This window comes from Carlito syrichta, unplaced genomic scaffold, assembly GCF_000164805.1.
Source record: "Carlito syrichta isolate Samal-C Ts95f unplaced genomic scaffold, Tarsius_syrichta-2.0.1 Scaffold290134, whole genome shotgun sequence".
Classification (NCBI taxonomy): domain Eukaryota; kingdom Metazoa; phylum Chordata; class Mammalia; order Primates; family Tarsiidae; genus Carlito; species Carlito syrichta.
In genome coordinates this window covers 786918-794782 of record NW_007234230.1, presented here as the reverse complement: position 1 = coordinate 794782, position 7865 = coordinate 786918, and positions in this window count along the sequence as shown.

The window sequence follows — 7865 nt, the reverse complement described above, 5'->3', positions numbered from 1 at the left end:
CTATCCATTCACCCATCCATTAATTCATCTATTCATTCATCTATCCATCTATCCATCCATCCACTCATTCATCCATCCGTCCATCCAACTGTCCATCCATCCATCCGCTTACTCACCCAACCACCCATCCATCCATTCATCCACCTATCCATCCATTTATCCACCCATCCATCCATTCATCCACCTATCCATCCATTTATCCATCCATCCATCCATTCATCCACCTACCCATCCATTTGTCTATCTATCTATCCACCCGCCCACGCACCTATCCACCCATCCACTCATTCATCCATCCATTTATCCACTTATCCATGTATTTACCTATCCACCTATCCACCTGCCCACCCACCCGTTCACCCATCCACCCACCCATTTGCCTGTCCATTCATCCACCCATCATCCATCCATCCATTCATTTGTTTATCCGCCCATCCAGCTATCTGTCTGCTCCCGTCCCCCAAAACACACACATTCACAGTTGGATGGATGGGCATGCGAATGGATGAATGAATGGGTGAGTGAATGGATGGGTGGACAGATAGGTGGGCAAATGCATGGTTGGATAGATAAATGGATGGATGGATGGATGGGTGGGTGGGCGGGTTGGTGGATGGGTGGATGGATGGACAGGTGGATGGATGAATGAATGGGTGGGTGGTTGGATAGATGGGTGAGTGAATGGGTGGATGGATAGATAAATGGATGGACAGGTGAATGAATGGATGGATGAGTGGATGAATGGATGGATAAATGAATAGATAGGTGGTTGGATGGATGGATGGACCAACAGGCAGATGGACGGATGAGTGGATGGGTGGATAGATGGGTGGGTGAATAGACAGATGGATAGATAAATGAATGAATAGGTGGATGAATGGATGGATGGATGGGTAGGTGGGTGGATCAGTGTTCAGATGGACAATTCAGTGAACGAACAGATGGAGAGATGAACAGGTAGATGGATGGCTGGATGGCTAGGACCACAAATGAAATGCTAAATTGCTTCCTTCCCAAAGTGGCAAATGACAATTGCTTCAGCTTCTGCCTGATACCACCTACATTAACCTGGCCACAGGGGACCAGAACGCCGTGGTCTTCCCAATCTGCTCATTAACTGACACAGGAAGCTTCTACCTCTTCGAAACCAACAGGGTAGCAGCATGACATTTAAGATTTTCATCCAGTCTTGTCTTGGCCTTTCACTGTGCACCACAAGCCACTTTTGTTGGTCTGCCTTCCCTTCCAATGGTGCCTTCTATACTCCCCCACAGGCAGTAAGGGGCCCACTTTCCCTAGAGTTAAGGGGACTGTGCCCTAAAAAATTGGGGACCCCCTTTCCCCAGCTGCCTTGCCATGTTCTCTCTGCAGCAGTGGCACCAATTACCCTAATTATCCTTCAGTTAAAGGGTTAATTTATAACATGGTGGCAAGGAAGTATTGGAGAGTTTTCTTGGCAACCAAGTTTTTAAACACAAGATTCTCTGTGTTTTAAAAGCCACTTCTTGTCTAATTTTCTCCCTGAGAATTAGTGGGGAACTTTTTCAGATGCTGGAAATTTTAGCCTACCAGCAGGCTAGCACTTCTGTCTGAAGCCATCAAAGACCATCCAGAGGCGAGACCCTGGGAAGCTGTTTAGCTGTCTCTACCCCTTTGCTTCAAAATGGCCATTATGGAAAGACCACAGGGAGACTTTTTCTGAGCTCCAAACTGTCAGACAAACTTCTGGCAGCAGCTTGTTTTCTAGACTCTTGGGTTGTTCGTTTTTCCTGTTGGCTGGAGTTTTGGCCATGAGCATTCAATGGCTAGCTGCAGGACAGCCATGTGGTCTGGGCTTGGACTCAGTGGCATCTTGGGCCTCCACATCCTTGAGTTGAGAAGAACAGCCCTGACCACCACACCAATGCAGAGTGCACAGTCCCAGGACAGCCCTTGGGCGAGATTTCTCTCCCTGAGGCCCTCATCACCCACAAACTTCTCCACCTCCCAGTCTAACAAAGCAAGCACCCACTCCATGTCCTGACCTGGCTTTTCAGAATCTGTCCCAGCATGGGGACCACACTACCTTTCTCCTCATCCAGTATCCACACCCTCTAACCTGATCAAACACTCATCCATCAGCTCCACCTCCAACCATCCACACAGCATCCACCCTCGACTCACTCTCCATTCACGCTCAAGCCCACTCCTCCCACATCTACCCTGATCCCCACTCACACCCAACAGGCCACCCGAAACTCCCACACTCTTCCCTTTAGACCTTGACTTCCCAAATGTGGTATCACTTTTGGCCCTGCTCAAATGCTACTTCCTTTGAGGAACCTTCCCTGACACACTTTCCCTGCCTCTGGACATTTGGGACAACATACCTACACCTCTGGGGGTCCCCAAGCTAGTCTTCTCTGTTCAGGTTAGCAGTTGTTTATGTCCTTAAGGCATGTGGAAAAGTTAGGCAGGGCTAATTCAGACTCTGGCTGTCACAGCTGGAGAGCTATGTGGCCTTGGTGACAAGATGGAAGGGTGAATTGAGGATACTGCAGCACGTGTGACTGATGGACTCAGGTGAGTGAGTGAATGGGGCTGACAGTTCATTAGATGTGCAGATGGATAGAAGGTATCCAGAGTCATAGATGGTTGGAGGATATAAGAATGGATATTTAAATGGAAGGGTAATGAGCCAGATTGATGGATAGAAGGAAGGAAGGAAAAGAGGGAGGGAGGAAGGAAAGAAGGAAGGAGGGAGGGAGGGCAGGAGGAAGGAAGGAAGGAAGGAAGGAAGGAAAGAAAGGAATGTTAGAAGGATGGATGAATGATGGATGGATGGTTAGAAGGACAAACAGACGGACGGATGGATGGATGGATGGATGATGAAAAGGATAGATGGATGGATGGATGGATGGATGGACGGATGGATGGACAGATGGACTGACAGATGGATAGACAGACGGATGGACAGATGGATGGATGGACGGACGGATGGATGGATGGAGAGATGGAGAGATGGAAAGATGAATGGATGGATAAATGGATGAATGGATGGCTCGATGAATGGATGGACAGATGGATAGATGGACAGATGGACGAACAGATGGATGTACGGATAGGGTAGAATGCAAATGCACTCCTCTCACTGCCCAGGCAGAATTGCAAAGTCTGAGGGGGTAATACCAAGAGGCTGACCACCAGGCACTTCTGAACGGGACAGAAGAGTGAAACTGTAGATTCTTACTCAGAAGAAATATAACTCCTGATACCTTCTGGCTTGAAGTTTTTCAGTGACCCTGGGAAAAGGACAGGGCCTCCTGTGGGACCAATTCATTAGGAAAGACAGCCCTGATCAGCTCGTCTAAGCACTTGGGCCGACTCTAAGTGCCTGGCAGCCAGAGGACGTTCGATAACTATTCATTGGAAAGTGATGGATTGATCTTGGAGAACTGCCATTCCAGGGAAGCATCGGTCAGCTGGGGACAACACGCAGCCTTTACAGCCCAGAGCACGTTCTCTCAGACTCAGAAACAGGAAAAGTTGACCCTCCCATTGCCAGCACAGACTCAAGTCTCCAGCAGCGGCTGCTGCGCTTGTGCAGGGATGAAACCCCCACGTTGGGGGTCCCAGGGAGCTCCCTTCTCTGCTGCAGCCAGCGCCCCTGGTACAAGGCTTAACTCCCTCTTACATCTAGGATCAGGGCGTGAAGGGTGTGAAGTCGCAGCTAATTGACACAAGACAGTTGAGTTACGACCCAGTTCCCAGGAGTCACTTCGTCCACGGAGCCGGGAAGTTGAAGAACTACTCTCCCCCCCAGCGTTGTTGGGGGATTGTTGGCACAGCACGTCTGTTCCTCACAAAGCTAGAAGAGCATCTGGGCCCTCTTCCTTTCCAGGAAGGGTAATTGTCACTAGGAGTTGACCACAGTCATACTCAGAGGCCAAAGGCAGATGGAAACACCTTGACCTTTACCTTCCCTGTGAACTTTCCATCCCTGCCCACAAGGCCTGACTCGGAATGGGTGTGCAGACTCTCACTGAGGCTGGAAGCAGGGGTGCACCGCACACCCCCAGAGCCGCCCACACACAGACCCTGGGACGGGGCAGTAGGTCTCCCTGTGCATTGAGGTCACAGGGGGCTTCTGGGCCTCGACTCCCACGCACAGCATCCAAAGACCCACCAAGCTTCCTCACACAGCTCAGTGCTGCATGTAGTTCATAAAACTCAGTCTCTTTATTCTCCCAGCAGACTCCCCGGCAGGAATGCGGGGGGTGGGCAGTGTCAGGAAGGGGAAAGACAAACTCACTTCTGCTTTATCTGCAGAGTATTTAGCTAAGTGCGGGGCACATAATAAGTGTTCAATAAATAACCATTATTAGGAGAGGGTGAGACAGAGGAAATCAGACAGATCAGAATGTAACTCTGCCATGCAGATTTATTGTGTTCCTGCTCAAGGAAAAAGAAACCGAGTATCTCAACTTCCCATCTCCCGCTCTCTGAGGCTGACTTTGCAACATGTCCTCCCGTCCCCTTTGCCTGCAGCCTGTCAAAAAAAAAAAAAGAGAGAGGGAAAGAGAAAGCCAATCCGGCATGCTTGGCTGATCCCCAAGCCCTCCAGCCCACAGTTCCCTCCAACTGGATGTTTAATTTCCCCAGGTCGAAAAGACGCATCCTGATGATCCGAGTTAATTCAAAATGTAAATTTCATCTCCCATCGGCTAATGGCTCCGAGTCCTGCTTTACATAACTGGGGAGCAGCTGCCTTGTGAGTCACTGCCCCCACCCCCCCACCCCACGTCTCAGTCCTTCATGGAGATGAAGCCCCGGCTGAGGCTTCCAATGGGCAGTGGTAGCCTCTGCACCCATGGAGGCCAGGCAGAGTGTTCTATTAACCAGAGAACCATGGGGCATGGGGTTAATGCCAACCCCAGGGACTGGGCTCGGCCCAAGAGGCCCCAACTGGACCCAACTGGTCTCCCAAGGCCTGTTCTGGGCAGCCCAGGCCGGTGTCCTCTCACCTCTATTCGGGAACCTTGGCCTTGGCAGGGAATTTCATGAGCTCTGTGGGGAGGCCAGTGCATCCACAAAGTGCCAGGAGTGGTCTTCACCCAGCCCTGGATTAGCCTTGAGCCTTCCTAGAGGTCTCCCAGATGCCCAGTCTTCTGGGGTGCCGCCCTCTGGTCCATAGGATGGGTCCCCTCTCGCCTCCGCAGGAGATGCTAAGGGGTCCCCCTAAAGCCAACCCAAGACTCAGCCCCAAAGACAAAACCAGCAGCAGCAGGCGGGGTCTCTCCATCTGCCTCCTGTGGCTTTGGGCCAGGACACAGTGTTGAGGGGACCTGGGTGGGCCTGAGTTTCAGCTTCCCATCCCCCCCCACCATCTTTCCTAGGTCCTTGGATTGGAAAATTTCAGCAGTACAGGAGGGGAGATGGTGTCGTCGAGGGGGCACACAGGGGGTGAGGAAGCATCCTGGATGGTGGGATTTCAATCATGCTGAGAAGCTACAGGAAATCATCCAAGGCGGCCGGTGTATGTCGTGTCTTCATGAAGTTACCATGCTCTCTGCCTTGACACCTTCCCTGCACCTGGCCCTGAGCTCGCTAACTCTCAATGCTGAGTCCCTCGAAGTGTCATGTGCCTCCAGCCTCCTGGCTGGGAAGGCAGAGCATAGATTGTATAACTGGGGAAACTGAGGCTTGGAGAGGCAGGAACTGTGTCCAGGCCACACCAGCAGTTTAGTGGCTATAGTGAATCCAATCCATAGGCTTCTGCCTCTGGGGAGGCGCGAGAGGAAACGGGACCTTCCTGCCACCTTGGAGCCCCTGGGTCCAGTGCCCCTGCTCTGTCTACACCCTCCCCTACATGGTGACATGAGCCAAGCCCTCCCTTCAGTGACCCAGCCCAGTTGGTGGAGGTGTCCCTGGGCTGCCAGGGCTGGGCCAGGCTCTTGGTCTCCTGACTCAAAAGTGAGGACCGACCTAGGGTCATGGCCACAGACTTAGTACCACCCAGTCAGCCTGGAGAGTGAGGCTCCTGGAGGTCCCCACTCTCCCACCTGCTGGCCAGGTGACTCATGCATCTCCCTGTCCTCTGTGGCCTCAGTTTCTCATCCTGTGGTTAGTGAGAGTTTTGAGAGGTTGGCCAGCCCGGCATTGAAGGACACTGAACCCATCTTGAGAATGCCTGTCCCTCGTCCATTTTCCCTGAGTCCCCTTGATTGATCTAGGGCCACGTCTCAGGATGTGAATCACCTCTCACCCATCACCTTGTTCAGCAAGGTGCACATGGGTATCCAACCCAGAACCTTTGGTAGCAACTGACTTCTAATGCAGGTTAAGAGACACTCTTCTGCTGTATTTATTCTTAACTTGATGGAGCTATAATTCACATATCATAAAATTCACCCACATCAAATGCACTATTCAATGTTTTTGTTTGATTGTGTGTTTTTGAGTCAGGATCACGCTCTATCACCCAGACTGCAGTGCAGTGGCACGATCATGGCTCATGGAAGCCACGACCTCCTGGGCTCAGGTCATCCTCCTGCCTCAGCCTCCTGAGTAACTGGGACTACATGTGCCACCACACCTGGCTGGTTTTTTTACTTTTTGTAGAGATAAGGTCTTGCTGTGTTGCCCAAGCTAGTCTCAAATTCCTAGGCTCAAGTGGTCCTCTTGCCTCGGTCTCCCAATGTACTAGGATTACAGGTGTGAACCACCGTGCCTGTTCCTCAATGTTTTAAAAAATATATTCACAGAATTGTGAAAAGTTTACTACAATCTAACTGTAGAATACTTTCGTGACCCCCCCAGAAATCCCAGTAGTGGGTATTAGGACCTCCTCCCCCGGAACCCTGGCAACTCCTGAGCTACTTTCTGTTCCTTGCTGCCGCTTCTGGACATTTCATGGAATCCTGCAATCCATGTGTCTTCTGGGGCCAATTCTTCCACTTAGCAAGTGCTTCTGTGGTTACCTTAGCTAGGAATGCTGGCTTCGAGTTACAGTTGGAATGTAACAGCTTTATTTTTAAAAACATTTCTTTCACTCTATTAATATTTTTCCACTTAAGGGAATTAATTGATCGTTTGCTCAAGTTGCCAAAAGACTGTGGTGGGTGGGCTGTGCACACGTTTGGAAGACAGCCCTCCATCCTGCCTGGGGGTCTGCGGTTCCCCTGGAGAACAAGTCTCTGCTTCTGGGGCCTGTCTGCTCCTTCCTCTCTCCGACAGCCAGCCTCCCCTTGAGCTCCTCTTTCCATCTTCCCTGACTATTCTCAAAACAGCCATCGGCAGAGTGGCTCACGCCTGTAATCCCAGTACTTTGGGAGGCCAAGGCGAGAGGATCTCTTGAGCCCAGGAGTTTGAGACTACCAGCCTGGGCAACATAGTGAGATCTCATTTCTACAAAAATAAAAAATAAAAAAAATTAGCAGTACCTGGTGGCTTGCACCTACAGTCCCAGCTACTTGGGACACTGAGGCAGAAGGATCACTTGAGCCCAGAAGGTCAAAGCTATGGTGAACATGATTGTTCCACTGCACTCCAGCCTGGGTGGCAGAGTGGGACTCCAACAAACAAACAAAACAAAAACCCTGCCATTGCACTGTGGAGGGAAGGGGCGGAAGCAGAGACTCTGCAAACACACAGGCAGTGGGTGTCTTCAACACACTCCCAGGGACAGCTGCGGGCACGGCCCTTCTCTGCAGCCGTCTTGTCCACAAGCCGCGTCGATGAGTTTAATTATGCAATTAAAGTCATTTTCCCGGGCTGAACAAATATTTACAGCATATTTTGCTGCAAATTGCCATGCCTGGAGAGGAGTTCTCTCGCTCAGGCGGGTATGCAGTTGCACATTTGCATATCCCGTTGCCGGGGGGGGG